At 37.5% G+C, this 16,552-nt stretch overlaps 1 protein-coding gene across 6 annotated transcripts in view; it reads left to right on the top strand.

Annotated features, from left to right (window-relative positions):
- Positions 1-16,552, top strand: part of LOC121985343 (P-loop NTPase domain-containing protein LPA1 homolog 1-like) — a 114,371-nt gene that overhangs the window by 25,615 nt on the left and 72,204 nt on the right. The window lies entirely within an intron of this gene.

The following is a 16,552-nucleotide window of genomic DNA, read 5'->3' as shown; positions in this document are numbered from 1 at the left end:
TACAGATGTATTTGTCCAAGCATATTAAATAGTTGCATAAAGTAGAAGCTTCATCTTTATAAGAATAACATAGACTTGCTATTCATATTTTGATAATAGCATACTACCCACTAGCCAAGTTCTTACCTTAATTACACATTACTAATTCCGTCTATCAATCTCTACTCATTTTAACTATTCAAAGTGTGATTGTTCTAATTATTTCTATTGCCATTCACTACCCAGCAAGATTTCCATCCATTAAAGTTGTTTTTAGCTTCATTTTTTTCATGTAAAATGTCATTGCCATCCATGACCCTTATGCAAAATGCTAGTCTTTAAATTATCACTTAGTTATCCGTCACAATTTATTCCAAATACTTCTTTTAGTACCCGTCGTCATATTCAATTTTAAGGTTTGATGCAACCCTCACCCTTTCTCATCTGGCTTGAGATCGGCCATGACAGGCTTAATTATTTTTCAAAAGATAATTTTAAATATTTTAAATATCTATTTCAAGAAATTAGGAACTTTTAAATATATTTTAAAAATAACTTTAACCCCTCAAATAACTTTAAAAAATGATGTATAATTTAAAGATTATCCTTGAACTCTTTAAATAATTTTAGGATTATTTTTGAAAAATTTCAGATAGTTTTGAGAATTATTTCATTTTTAAAAATTTATTTTCTATAAATTACTTTTGTAAAAATTTTAAGAGATAAGTGTATATTTTAATAATAAAAAGTATGTTTGCATATTCAAACATCTATGTATAATGAGTCTAAAAAATAATGACAATGTTGTGTTGACATCCACCTAATATACTTGTGTTCAATCTTTGTTTTATTGACCTCCATATTTATAAGAGTAACAAACTTTTAACAAAAATTTCATGTGTAGCTAGACAAATGACACCAAGCCTAATGATCTAGCTTAAGATACATGTCGATTATAGGATCCATTCATTGATAGTATTTAACATTATAATATGATTAGACGTGGTGATAAGGTCATACATCTGAGACAACATGTTGTCGGCGGATATTTGTCTGTTTTTTAGTGTTCAAAAATCCCTTAAGAAATTCGTCATGCAATGGATGAACTTGATGCTAAAAAAAGATTTCAATTACAAACATGAAAATTTTAGTATACAACATTTTCAGAACTTGTCAACGCATCTATGATAAAGTTGAAAGTCATGGTGATGATATTCGAAATGATCAAGAATTTCTAGTAACTTTTCGTGCCTCATATTTTGAGGGTGAGCAACATATGCAATATAATGGTGATAAAGTTGGTGCTTGTGAAATTAAGTCAACTGGTACTAGTTGAAATGACTTAACCATTGCACCAACATGGGAGAGGAGTGAAAGTATTCATGCTACCTTATCATAAGGTGTTATTCGTTATTTCTTTCCTTATAAAGGATGAAGACATTTAATTGATATTGCTGATATTGATATGATGATATTTCTAAACCAAGTTAAGAATTAGACTATGACGCCTACACAAGAGAGAAGAAATGAATTGGTTTAAGTATTACTAAATTTTTTCCTTCTAATTGAGTTTACCGTGAATAAACAATACATAACATGATGTTTAACACCCAAAAGATTAGTCCTATATCGAAACTCTAATCATGCATAAAATTGTTAGCTCGTACTTGGACAAATAAGTGGAGGAGATCAAGACATGAATACTATCATGAGCGATCTAGCCTATATGGTAACTTTGATATGCATTAGCTAGACAATATCTATGCGAATGAATATTATCAACTTTCTATTATGCTGCAATAGAAACTCGATATTTCATAAGTTTGTTGATGTAACTACAAAATATCAAAAACAGAGTATCATATCATGATGTCTTACAAATATCTCTCGATGGATAGTGTAGTTTATGAAATAGGGTAAAAAATACAGTGCACGTGATCATAAACAATGATGTCAATTTTAGGGCTGGAGAGCTATTAAATCAAAAACATCCAACATTGTTTTAAAAACTATTTGATGCACTCATCTTCTCTTGTTAAAGTCATTCTAGGATAGAAGGATATATTCACTTCTGAGGATTAACATCACTAAAGGTAAGGGCACAAAAATTTATTATATCTACTAGATTTTTATATTACATTGTAGATATTCTTATATCAGAACCTTTCTTCTATATAAAGTCAATATGGACAAGAAGCTACAAATTGTCTACCACTTATTTTATGAAGAAAAATAGAAAATCAAGAGGCTAATTAAGTATCAACATTATATTAATACAATTATTGCAAGATAGAATAACTAAATGGGAAAAATGTTTGGTTGGTAGGTATATTCTTTTTAATAATAAGAAAATTTTAATGCTGATTATTGATAATTATATTTGTTTAATTATTTTAGGTTATTATCTCAATTTAACATCTAAAATTTAAAGGAAAGTTCTACAAAATCACGGTTAGACCTGTTATGTTGTATGAAGTTGAATGTTGGGCTATGACTCGAGCACATGAACAAAAAATGCGAGTTGTAGAGATAAAAGTGTGGTGGATGTGTGGACATATGATGATGGACATAATAAGAAATGACAGCATTAGAGAGAAAGTCGGTGTTGCATCTATTGAGGGAAAACTCTGAGAGACACATTTAAGATGGTATGGGCATGTACTTAGATCAAGGTTTAAAATTTCGACCCGTGCCGATACTTCAGTCTCAGACCAGAACGATACGATTTCGACATCGTATCGTGTCGATACAGTTTTGGTATTTTTTTATTTATATATAGTAGTTATAAAATAAATATGTTTATGGTGTATATAAAAATAGGTTATATATTGATTTATTATAAGCTCTCAATTATTGAATAATTTAATATTATTAGAAAAAATAATTAAAAATAGTTTTATTTAAATAGAATTGATATATCAATAATTCAAATTAAAATGGATCTATCTATAATAATAAGTATATAAATTAATACAAGATATTACTTTATATATAATAATTATATAAATTAACTATTTATTCATTTAATTAATTATTAATTAAATAATATATATTTTAAATAGTAAAAAAATATCAAGTAAAAAAATTTAAAATAAAAAAATATCAGAATATAAATATAATTTATTAGAATTTTTTTCAATTTTTTTTAGAATTTTTAAATTTTTAAAAAAAAATTAAATGAAATTTAAAATAATAAAAAATATATTAAAATATAAATAAGAATTATTATATATATATTTTTAAAATTTTTAAATAAATTTAAAAATCATATTTTTCAGAATATTAATTAATAAAATTTATTTTAATTTTAAATATATTTTTCATATATTTTATTAGAATAATTTAATTAGGGTTTATAAAAGCCTCTTTGAAATATCACATATCCTTAGGAATTGTTTAAATTAATTAAATAAAATAATTAATTATTGAAAAAGAAAAAAATCGTGGACACGAGATCGCCCACATCCTCACGGGGGGCGTCCGACTGCGCCGGAACCAGATACGTCCGGCGTCGTCGAAAGGGTCACCGAATGCGTCCAGCGGCACCGGCAGGGTTGCCGGACGCTTTCGGTGACGCAGAAGGCTTCACGCCACCGGAGGCGTCCCGCGTCTCCTCCAGCGTTGCCGAGATGGGGACACCTGTGTCGATTTCAGCCGTCCGGCGGAACGGTAAAAACGAGAAAGAGGAAGACTAAAAAAGACTTGATTAACAACAATAAAATAAGATAAAATTTATTTAAATATAGATGATGATATAGCAGGAGATAGAGCTCAATGACGTAAATAGGCGACCTCATCTAGTGAGATAAGATTTGGTTGTTGTTGTTGTATCTCAATTTAACATCAATATCGATATAATCTAGCCACAACTGATAATCTTCTAATAACGCTTAAAAGTGTAATTTGGACATTACACCAAATAAAACTCTTTTGGAGATCCTTTTTGCGTTGTCATGTAAATATAAAATTGATATGGATAAATATAAAATAACTTATTACTAGTTGTTCAACCATTTATTTTATAGTTGAATGGTGGTTACAATGTAGATAATTAGCTTGAAATTTTAAAATAAATTATGGTATGGATTCTCTCATAGATGCGTCCTCAAGAGAAATTGGTCAACTTTCTCTTTATTCATAAAAAGTTGCAAAATTATCTCTCTTATTGTCATTTGGAAAAAATTGTCTACATTCATTATAATACTTGTCTTCAACTAAGGGTCGTTACAAAATAAAAGGAAGAAGCAATAGTCCAATGATGTAGGTTTGATAGAAGGAATGATATATTGTTGAAATGTTGTCGAGATTGAGAATCCATTGATAAATATGATGATCCACCATGACCATCTCATTCCTTTACCAACTCATTCCTTTACCATCTCGATCCGAATGTTTTTAAACATCCCAACTCTAAACACAACTAAAGGTAATTAAAGAAAACTTTTGCAATTTCCACTAAAAAGAAAGGGAATAGGCAAAACTCTTGCTTTTAAGGGAAGGAGTTAGCTGAGGATCGGTTAAAATCCACTCAATGTAAGTGATGAGAAAGAACAGATAATAAGACTGATGTAACATCATTGCCTTCTAACCCCACAATCCAATGAAAAGATTGAAATGATGATGAATATCGACAAAAGTGTAACTACTAATTGAAGAAATGATAGTACTAATATGCTTGTGGCTGTGAAACTTATATTCTCTTAATACTAACTCCTGAGTCTTAGACATGTGAGTAAGGTATATGTTACGATTCCGCAAGTGTACGGATTCGTCGTCAGTAATATAAAAGATTGTCGAACCCACATGGACTGGTTATAAACACTAGTGATGACACACTTAGGATTAGCTACACTATCGATGGTTGTAAGTAACCTAGGAAAAGAGATTAGAAAGCGGGGAATGAGAATTAGCAACGAGAAAAAAATCAACCTGATTAATGAAGAGTTCTAGGAGTTCGGTTTCATTGTGGTGGTATTGATGTGTCTCATACTGTCCTATACTCATTGCCCATCGACATGCATTCGCCGGAAACTAAAGCAACTATCCTTGAGCGCCAAACAAAGACGATCCCTATGAAATCCTATTACGGTTAATCCCTGTCACTAGGACGCCTCGGTTGATCACAAGGACACGACTTTTATTGACGTTATCAAGGATAGAATTAAGAAGCTTAGTTTGGTCTCTTACTTTCTTGTGGAGGCGTCGCCTCTCTTTTCAAGGAAAGTACCCTAGATGTCCGTGAACGGTTACCCCTGTCACTCAATCAACACGACAAAGATCGAGTAGTTGAAACAAAGCAAGCGAAATCATCCAATGAATATAAGTGTAATATGAGTCTTACATCATAATCAATCCACAATTACTCCCTCATCCTAGAACAAGGACTCTACTCCATAGACGCTAGAGAAAAACCCGAAGACATAGTAAATTTAGACATACAATCCTCAAAAACAAAGAGAGAAAGAAGAAGTATGCTTATCCAATGACGATGAGTGATCTTCGGATCCAATCCTTTGCTTTTGGAGTTGATGTGGTGATGAAAGGTCGCTGGATCGATGTTCTGGACAGCGTGGAACGACACCAGAGTGATTCTCCTCTTGACGGCTCGCCTCCCGGCTCTCTCCTCGGAAAAATGGTTAAAACCCCTTTTATAGGCAACACAAAAGAAAAACAAACCCTCCTCGAACTCTTTAAGCTAACACTTGCATAAATAAACTAAGCGGTAAATTAAAAGCATAAAGAAAAAGCGAGGCAAAAGTATTTACTTGGTTACAACCGATGTGGTTGTTAATCCAAGGAAGATTAAGCTCAATAAAACTCCTTTAGGCGGAGAAGCCTCTTCCAATGTAGAAAATAGAAGCTTAGACTAAAAGAGAGCGTGCAAGCAAGTTGTTGTTCAGCTTCTTAGACCAAGACTATATTTATAGCCTTGGTCGGGGCGCCTGGAAGGAAACTTTTGATCGGATCGAGTCAAACTCGATCCGAACGTTCGGGCGCTCCGGACCCCAAAAGTCAACTCGTTGATTTTTCTCGAGCCTCACTAGTCAGTGATCTCGGCCATCCCGATAGGGCTCACCCAACCCATGTTCCGCCCTTCTCCTCGAGCTGCCTTCCTTCCGAACGCCGTGCACGCTCTTCTCGCCCACCGATGTACTCTTACCCGTCCCCTGACGCGAGCTCTCTCCGTGCCCTTCTTACTACCGCTTCTTGCTCGACTTCTGTTCCTAAGCTCCTGGGGTTAAACAAACGCAGACCTAACTTAGCTGCTTGATCACATCAAAACACCTGGTTCCAATAATCTCCCCTTTTTAATGTGACTTAAGTTAAGTTAAGTTAATTAATAATAAAATATATTCTAAGTTGAATTATTTTCAAATGAAAATTATATTACCCTTAACTTCACATACCCTTATCTTTTCATAAAATTGGGGTTTCAAAAAAAACAATCTAAGGGTTTGACACTTAGAAAAATTATAGAAAATATTTCCAAGTTAAACAAAATTTCTAAGTCAAGGAATGACTCTTGAAAAATTTCTAAGTTTTTACCAGAAATAAATCTTTCTAAGCCCAAAAATTTATGCAAGAAAATTTAAAAAATTGATAGCATTAAAAATAAATTTTCTATGCATTTATTTATTTATTTATTTTATACTGATACTTATATCAGCAAGTTTTAAATTTTCAATTTTTCATAACTTCTAAAATTACACTTTTTCAAATTTAAAGCCACAGATATTAAACATGCAATAATTTGTATCATGTTAATTTCTATTATTTTTTGAATTGCAACTTCACAAAAATATTCAAATAGCATAGATTCTAACTTGATAAAATTTTTCTACAATATAAAAAATTCTTGCTCTGCAAAATTCGTTCGAAAGAATATTTTGTAATTGCAAGAATTTTAACAACAAAACTTAATTTACGTGAATCTATTAACAATAGATTTCTTAATCCAAACACCTTTTCGGTGACTCAATTTCTAAATCGCAAAATTCTTTCGAGAGAGTAATTTGTAATTCAAAAATTCTTCTAATTTGCATAAGTCTTTTGTCAAAATATTTTTAAATTTGCAAATTTCTTTTGATAATATTTCTAATTGCAAGACAAATTTGACAATTGATTTTCTAATTTAAAAACTTTTCGGTAATTCAATTTTAAATCGCAAAATCTTGCAATTTTTCTATCAATTAACCTATTGTTCGTAAGGTAGAAACATACCTTACTTACCTCGTTCTCCCCTATCAATTAATTTCTTCCAAGATTCTCCCTTCATCGATCTCTGGACGTAATTTCTTCCACGACTCGATGTCTCTTGAGGAGGGCTTCAATCGGTTCTTCAGAGTTTTAAGAACTTTTCCAAAGTTCTTTCATACTTTGGTCAACTCTATCAAAGTCTTCGTTTGGTATTGCTGTTAATTGTTCCATAGCGTAGATCGAGTTCTTCTCCATTCGTTGTCTTTGGTGCTTCATAACCTGCTTTCATTATTAGAGAAATACCAATATCAAAGTAAACTCCCCCTCGAATGTTGGTGGGTAGCTAGCTCCGCCATTGTTTTGTTAGTCCTTCCGAGGCGCTCGATACCACTTGTAGGACTATCACGACTCAGAGGGGTGTTGGATATCCCGCTAACACAAAAGAAAACAAACCCTCCTCGAACTCTTTAAGCTAACACTGCATAAATAAACTAAGCGGTAAATTAAAAGCATAAAGAAAAGCGAGGCATAATGTGGTTGTTAATCCAAGGAAGATTAAGCTCAATAAAACTCCTTCAAAGTGAGAAGCCTCACAGAAAATGTTAGACTAAAAGAGAGTGCGCAAGCATTGGATTTACAATCGTGAGTTCATTTAAAGCTTCTAGACCAAGACTATATTTATAGCCTTGGTCGGGGCGCCTGGAGGGTTCCAAACTTACCCCAACGTTCAGATCGAGTCAAACTCGATCCGAACTTTGGGGGAAGCTCCGGCGGCCCGGACCCCAAAAGTCAACTCGTTGACTTTTTCCGTCCGGCCGCTCGCTCGGTTCAGCCTGCCTTCTTCGTCTGCCTCCACTTGTGATCTCGCCATCCTAGGGCTCACCCAACCCATGTTCCGCCTTCTCCTCGAGCACCTTCCTTCCTGCTCGTCTCGAACGCCAAGACGCTCTTCCTCGCCCACCGTGTGGTTAAACAAACGCAGACCTAACTTAGCTTGTTTGATCACATCAAAACACCTCGGGGTCCATCCAAATGGGTCAAGGAGGATTGGAAAATTGGTGCTCGAAAGTTGTCCAACAAAAATCAAAACAGAGATATCCGTACAAAAGAGTATATATGATGAATACATGATAAAAGAGGCGATCATACAAAGAATATGTACGTATAAAGCAAATAAATGTGCGTAAAAACATGCATAAACCATCATAACATTTACGCACATCACACCCCCAGACTTGAACCTTTGCTTGTCCTCAAGCAAAACGCTACAAACTATGTTCATGAGCGCATGACAGAGTTTCATAATCCCTAGTGCATTCGCCTAACTCTATCAACTAGTTTCATTGCTAAGCATGATTGTGGAGTTACCTAAGTATGACCTAAGCATAAGTTCTTTGTGGTCGGTGCAATAAGTAGCTCAAACTCTTCAAGTTTCAATTCTTTGTCCTAGTTAAGTTGTCATACAATTGAGTTCCTAATATTTCCGGTGATAGGCACTTACCTGCCACATACTTGGTTCGTTTTTCTTAAGTTACACAAGGTCTCAAAGGATGTTACTCGGAATCAAGAGAAACATAACATTCATTTCCCCAGTAACCTAACTCGGTCTCAAAGGGGTGAATTGTTAGTTTCCACTCACGACAACTGTTTTTTATCCCCCCTTTTTTTTTGGTGCTATGTAGCACTAATCACACATGCGGGATGCATATGTTGGGATTTAGATTTTTCCAAATGAGCTTCCATGATCCGAGGTCGTCCAGTAATCAAAATGTAAATAAGAAATCCCCATGGAAACAACAGTACTAAACAATTTGGATGAATCATAACTATTCCAAAAATATTTCTACTATTCATGCTCAAGTACTTAAGTGTAGTGTAAATAAGATCCTTAAGGTTAGGCCAAAAACTTATAGCAAACTCCGTACAATACTTAGCTTATTTCATGCTACTAGAGATAGAGAAAGGAGATACACCAAACATACTAACCCTATCTTGACAACTCATAAACTAAGAAAATGCTAGTCATTTTGCTATCAGACAAGTAGCAAAAAAGTAGAAGATTTGATGTTCTTAACTAAACAAAGCAAAGTGCGAATGAGATGCAAATAAAAACATGAGACTAGAAAAATGCAAATAAACAAAACAGACTAATAAAATAAAATATGCAAAACAAAATAAAATGCAAAAAGAAAAGAAAACTCGACTCGACTCAGGTTGTGCAGAAAGATACAATACCCCAGACTTAGACTTTTCATCGTCCCGGTGAAATCAATACAGTGGCGGGGGTGGGGGATAAGGGGGTCCCCGATGTGTGTCGGGGGAAATCTAGGCATACCAGGAAGATGACCAAGGTGTTGATGATATTGATATAGGGCATTCACTTGTTGTCTAGTGATATCCATATCATCCATAAAATTTCTCATTCTTTCCTGGTCAACGTCGTAGTCCTGAACAAACCCTGTCACCTGACTATAGAAGTCCCTAGTGAATCGAAAATGATCCTGTACCTCCCTAAACTGGTCGTCAGATAACTTGAAGCGACCCTCCAACAATCGTTGTTGGGTATTTTGCTTCTCATGAAGGGAGTCTAAAGAGGTACGGAAGTCAGAAAAATCAAACGTAGAGGATCCCGTGCCATATGCAAAAGAGTGTCTAGGAGGTTCCAGATATCCGGAAGGTTGCAGGAGTCCTGATGACGAGGGCTCTTGATGGTACTCGGATTCTTCTACAATGGAGGGTACAGTTTCGGGGTGTAAATCAGTAATCACCCAATTCGCAGGGTCGCGAACTGAAATGTGCTCGGGGCAAGGAAGGGGTAATGGAAAACCATTGTTTCTAGGGAAAGCAAACTCATTCTCATCCCGACAAATCATCTTCATAGCAAGACAAGAATCAATGTCGATCTTGTCATTACCATGAATCACATCTAATCCATCAAGTGCACAACCCAAATTGAATGCTACTTGGGTGATCAATCCACCAAATACTATCATCCCCGAAGATGCCTTAGCTGCCCTCGATAAAGTTTGCAAAAATGAAATCCCGAATCAAAATCAACTTTATTCAACATCGCCCAAGGAGAATAGAGTTCTATCTTTCTAACCACCCATCACTCTCTCCTCGACCAAAGATCGTTTTGCTCATCACTCAGTGAAGGTATCTAAAGGTCGGTTTTTACATTCGGGATGCCTTGGCTCTAGAGGGTTCATAAGGGTCTTTTGATCCGGCTATTGACGTCCAAAATTCATTCCATCTAATTTCATCATCAAATCCTCGGGCACCACTGATGGGTAAACCAAAATAATTATTGAAATCACTAAAAGTCCACTGAACTTCATTATTCATCATCCTAAAAGTTATGACCCCTACGTAGTCATCTTCAGAAGAAAATTTAACATCAAGTGAGCTCAAAAATTCAAGGACTAGGCGGGGGTAAGTCGGTGCATGAGCGTACATAATATCATTCTAGTCTAAAGAGCTTATCATCCAATCTACATCATCCCTAATTCCTAACATGTCCATAGTAATGGTATCCATATATTTAGTGCATGTGATTTTCCTAGCGACAAGGATATCATATTTAGCTTTTTGTTCATGATTTCTAAAAATAATATTAAACTCATTTTCGTTACTTTCATCGCGTGCCACCCTTTTTCCATTGCCTTTTGAAGTAGAAACCTTCCCTTTGCCTTTGTCGCCTCCCGGTGCATCTCCTTCGCCAGATCCACCGCTTCCTCGACGAAGTCTCTTCAAGATCTGCGACATGGTGCAAGGTTTTGAGGAATTTCTTGTGGATGGGTCTTGAGGATGGAAGAGGAAAAGAAAGAAGGAAAAATAGGGAAGATTCTTCTCTCTTTTCGGAATTGTGGCTTGAAGAAGTGTTAGATCTAGATGTGGATCTAAGCAAAAGTGAGCTCTAGAGATGGGAAATCAGGGTTTGATGAGGTGTAGTAGAGAGGAGAAGACTTTTGGGAGAGGAGATGGAAATAGGGTTTTTTGGATGGGTGGGTGGCGCACACGAGTAGGATCATGGTCGTGTCTTATAGACACGACCGGGTTAGGTAGGGCTCTGCACGGCCGTGCCGATTGGCACGCCCTCCTCTGTTCTCCCTTCGGCCAAGGCCGCACGGCCGTGCCAGTTAGCACGACCCAGTCCTTCCTCTTCTTTGGACAAATCTCACGGTCGTGCCAATCGACACGACCCTAGTCATCTCTTTATCTAGCAGTCTCGTACGGCTGTGCCGTGTGGCACGACCTGTGTCCTTCCTTCCTCTGCATAGGCCACACGGCCGTGTAAGGTTGCACGACCCGTGACCTTCATCCTTCTGTTGGCTTTGCACGACCGTGTGGGATCACACGACCGACTCCTTTAGGCTCATGGTGACTCGCCCTTCGCTCTTTCGGTACCTCTGATGCCTCCACGCCCATGAAATGCTCACGGCCAGCTCGTGGAGGTTCTGCACATCCTGAAAACGAATATCCAAAAAATAAAGAAACATTAAAAATGCTCCACTAAACTCACCAAACTAGAACAACGAACTATAATGAAAGGAAAAAAAACCCTTGGGTTGCCTCCCAAGAAGCGCTTGTTTTAGGTCTTTAGCTCGACCCCATTTCAGTTAATGCGGACTAAACCCGTGGAAACACGACTCTCCTCCTAGGGTTAATGCTCCAGTCTGCGCCTTCAGTTTCGCTCGTACAGGACAAATGTATTTCTTGTTGCTCGCTGGAGGGGAACTCTCATGGAAATTACACTCCTCGACTTTGTGTATGTTGATCTTGCTAGAATTGCCCTGAGAAGAGGGGTTGCAGATGGAGGAATCAGATAAATCAAACTCGATCTTTTCTTTGCCGATCTCCAAGGATAATCTGTGACTTTTTACATCGATGATGGCTCCAGCTGTGGCAAGGAATGGTCTTACAAGAATGATAGGTATCTTGGGGTCTTCCGCCATATCCAAGATAATAAAATCTGTGGGAACTATACATCCACCCACTTCTACTGGCACGTCTTCCACTATTCTCATTGGGTATCTGCATGAATGGTCAGCTAATTGTAGTGACATAGTAGTCAGTTTAATGTTCTGGAGGCTCAACTTCTTACATAAAGAGTACGGAAGTAGGCTAACGCTGGCCCCAAGTCGCAGAAAGCTCTCGGTATGAGTTCAGAACCAATTTTGCACAGCATGGAGAAACTTCCTGGATCCTGAAGCTTTGGTGGAGAATTTGCCATAAGGAGAGCGCTGCAATTCTCTGTTAATGCTATGGTCTCGAAGTCGCCCTTCTACCTCCTGTTAGATAAAACACCCTTTAAGAACTTTGCGAACTTCGGCATTTGGTGCAGTGCATCTATCAGTGGTACTTCTATGTAAATTTTCTTGATCTTCTTCAGGAATCGGTTGAACTCTTCATCCTTCTGGGAGGTTATCAGTTTCTGAGGGAAAGGAATCGTCTGATTCTGTGGGGGAACTTGCAGAGTTTCTTCAACTTTTTTAGTAGTCTCCTCTCCATCCTTGTTTTGAGTCTGATTGGGCATTAGGAGAGAGGACTCCTTCTCTGAGTCAGGTTCCTTCTGAGTAATGATTTGGGGTCTCCCACAATACGTCCGCTCCTCAACTCAATGCGGTTGCAATGTTCCATTGGATTTATATCTGACTTCCCTAGAAATATTCCCTTGAGATGGATTGGGCTATCTGCATGTCTTGCATCTTTTGATGCTTCTCAGAATTTTCCATTCTTTGAGTTAACAGCTTGATCTCATTCTTCATCTCCTTTTGCTCTAAGAGAGCTTCTTCAAGCATCTTTTCAATTCTGGACAATTGTGAAGGTTGCTGTTGAAAAGTTTGTTGTTCAGCTGAGTAGTTCTGCTGCCCAGGTGAGTAGCTCTGTTGTCCAGGTTGATAGCTCTGTTGTCCAGGATGATAGTTTTGTTTTGCTGGCCCTTGATCCTGATTGTTCCGGTATGAGAAGTTTGGGTGATTCCTCCAACCTGGATTGTATGTATTGGAGTACAGATTATTTTGCCTTTGGTTGTAGCTGACTATTGCATCACACTGCTCAAGTTGGTTTATCTGTGCTTGTATTGGCTCTAGGGGGCAAGTATCTTGAGCATGATCCATACTGCCGCAAGTTTCGCAAACACAAACTATCGCATTGGCCGTGTTGTTGTTGTTTCCCATGGCCTCAAACTTCTTGATCAGAGCGTCCAGCTTTGCGGACATGAGAGTGACTGCATCTACGTTGAATTTCCCTGACGCTTTTATTGGGTTCCTGAGAAAGAACCACCAGATCTTTCTAATGCCCACTGATGGTGATTCTGTGCTACATTCTCTATGATCTCTTCAGCTTCATCAAGACTCTTGTTCATCAGTGCTCCTCCTGCTGCAGAATCGAGGGATACCTTCGTGTGATAGTTGATTCCATTGTAGAAGGTGTGTAGAACCAACCATTTCTCAAGGCCATGATGTGGGCATTGTCTCAGCATACTCTTGAATTTGCCCCAGGCTTCAATTAATGATTTTGAGTCCACCTGTTTGAAGCTTGTAATCAAGTTCCTCATGTGGGCAGTTTTGCTCGGTGGATAGAATTTGTCCAGGAATTTCTGCTCACACTGTTCCCAAGATGTAATGCTATTTGCTGGAAAGGAATTTAGCCACTGCTTGGCTCTGTCTTTCAGGGAGAATCTGAAAAGCAATAACCTTACTGCTTCTGGAGGGACTCCGTTCACTTTCATGGTGCCGTAGATCTCGTAGAAAAGCTCCAAGTGGTGGTTTGGATCATCATGCGGTCCTCCTCCGAATTGATTCTGCTGAACCATGTGAATTACTGCAGGCTTGATCTCAAAGTTGTTAGCTTCGATTGGCGGTCGAGTGATGCTAGACCGAACCCCTCGTGCATAAGGTGCTGCATAATCCTTTAACAATTTATCAGCCATCTCTGAAGATTCTTGTGCTGCTTGAAATGCCTTCTGCAGGTTTCTTCTCCTCAGGAAAGTCCTATCAATCTCTGGATCAAACAGTAGGAGCTGTCCTGAAAGATTAACTCTTCGCATACAAAAATAAAATATGAACTATAGTAAAGAAAAAAAAATGAAATAATATTATTTTTGGTATTTTTAATAAAAATGCAGAAAGTAAAGAAAAACAAGAATGCAAACTAAAGGAAAGATGCAGGAAAAGAAAACAAAGTCTAGTCTAATCTAGTATGACTATCACTAATGTTATAGACGCAGTCCCCGACAACGACGTCAAAAACTTGTTATGATTCCGCAAGTGCATGGATTCATCGTCAGTAATATAAAAGATTGTCGAACCCACATGGACTGATTATAAACACTAGTGATGACACACTTAGAATTAGCTACACTATCGATGGTTGTAAGTAATCTAGGAAAAGAGATTAGAAAGCGGGGAATGAGAATTAGCAACGAAAAGAAAATCAACCTAGTTAATGAAGAGTTCTAGGAGTTCGGTTTCATTGTGGTGGTATTGATGTGCCTCATACTGCCCTATATTCATTGTCCATCGGCATGCATTCGCCGAAAACTAAAGCAGCTATCCTTGAGCGCCAAACAAAGACGATCCCTATGAAATCCTGTTACGGTTAACCCCTGTCACTAGGGCGCCTCGGTAGATCACAAGGACACGACTCTTATTGACATTATCAAGGATAGAATTAAGAAGCTTAGTTTGGTCTCTTACTTTCTTGTGGAGGCATCGCCTCTCCTTTCAAGGAAAGTACCCTAGATATCCGTGAACGGGTTACCCCTGTCACTAGGGCCCCTCGGGTGTACGATCTAAGGTATTCCCTCTACGAGGTTGGCAATTCCTATACAATCAATCAACACGACAAAGATCGAGTAGTTGAAACAAAGCAAGCGAAATCATCCAATGAATATAAGTGTAATATGAGTCTTACATCATAACCAATCCACAATTACTCCCTTATCCTAGAACAAGGACTCTACTTCATAGACGCTGGAGAAAAACTCGAAGACATAGTAAATCTAAACATACAATCCTCAAAAACAAAGAGAGAAAGAAGAAATATGCTTATCCAATGACGATGAGTGATCTTCGGATCCAATCCTTTGCTTCTGGAGTTGATGTGGTGATGAAAGATCGTTGGATCGATGTTCTGGACGGCGTGGAACGACACCAGAATGATTCTCCTCTTGACGGCTCGCCTCCCGGCTCTCTCCTCGGAAAAAGGGTTAAAACCCCTTTTATAGGCTAGGGCGCGGCGCATCGGCACGGCCGTGCAAGGATGGCATGGCTGTGCCATTTCTTGGTTATGGGGACATGGCCGTGCAGGGTTGCACGGTCATGTGCTGCTTGGCCTCGGTCATGGGGGGCACGACCGTGCAGGGTTGCACGGCTGTGTTCTGATCCGCCTCTGGATTGGCCGAACGGCCGTGCAAGGGTTGCACGACCGTGCACCCTTTCACGGCCGTGCACTTCTTCTCTTCTGTTTGGCCGCACGACCTTGCAAGGGTTGCACGACCGTGCACCCTTGCACGGCCGTGCACTTCTTCTCTTCTGTTTGGCCGCACGACCGTGCAAGGGTTGCATGACCATGTTCTCTAGCTCGCTTCGATGCGTCGACAAACGCTGTTTTCGCTCCGAAAGTTGTCCCTGTCAACATAAAATCAAACAAAGAGCATATATCCGTACAAAAGAGTATATATGATGAATATATGATAAAAGATGCGATCATACAAAGAATATGTATATATAAAGGAAGTGAATGTGCGTAAAAACATGTATAAATCATCATAACATTTACGCACATCAGTATACAATTCAAGATGTTGATCATGACGCGAGTTATTAAGAGTTAGAATCTACACTGATATAAAGGTGACAAACAAAAGTAAAACTCATGTTTATAAAGATATGCAAGAGAACTTGTTGAGATTAATTCTGTTTGATGGGTCATAACTCATGCATATTGTGATATGAGATATCGGGACATTTATGTGTATCCTTATCCAGTCCGATTCTAGTGGTATAAATTTATGTCTAAATTTCAGTGTGAATTAAGATACGTTGAGGGGTACATGGAGAAATCAACATCAATATTGCATTTCTTAGGATGGTGATTTAATTTGGGTGTTAGAAAATTATGGGGTTGATTTTTTAATTTAGGATAGTGATGTATTAATTCTTTTTAGAAAAAATAGATATGTTTATTTGCTTTTAACTAACAATTTTAAGTTCTTTAACACTTAAAATTTTATATAGAGTATAACATAGAAATTGATTTTTTAAAATAAAAAAAAACAAAAAGCATATAGAGTAAAAACTAATCCATAAAGAAATAATCCCTTGATCCCTTTACTTATACAATAGGATATATCTAATTTTATTTTCAATCT

This window comes from Zingiber officinale, chromosome 5B (genome assembly GCF_018446385.1).
Source record: "Zingiber officinale cultivar Zhangliang chromosome 5B, Zo_v1.1, whole genome shotgun sequence".
NCBI lineage: Eukaryota > Viridiplantae > Streptophyta > Magnoliopsida > Zingiberales > Zingiberaceae > Zingiber > Zingiber officinale.
The sequence above is the reverse complement of the archived record's forward strand: the minus strand, read 5'-3'. Positions and strand labels throughout refer to the sequence as shown.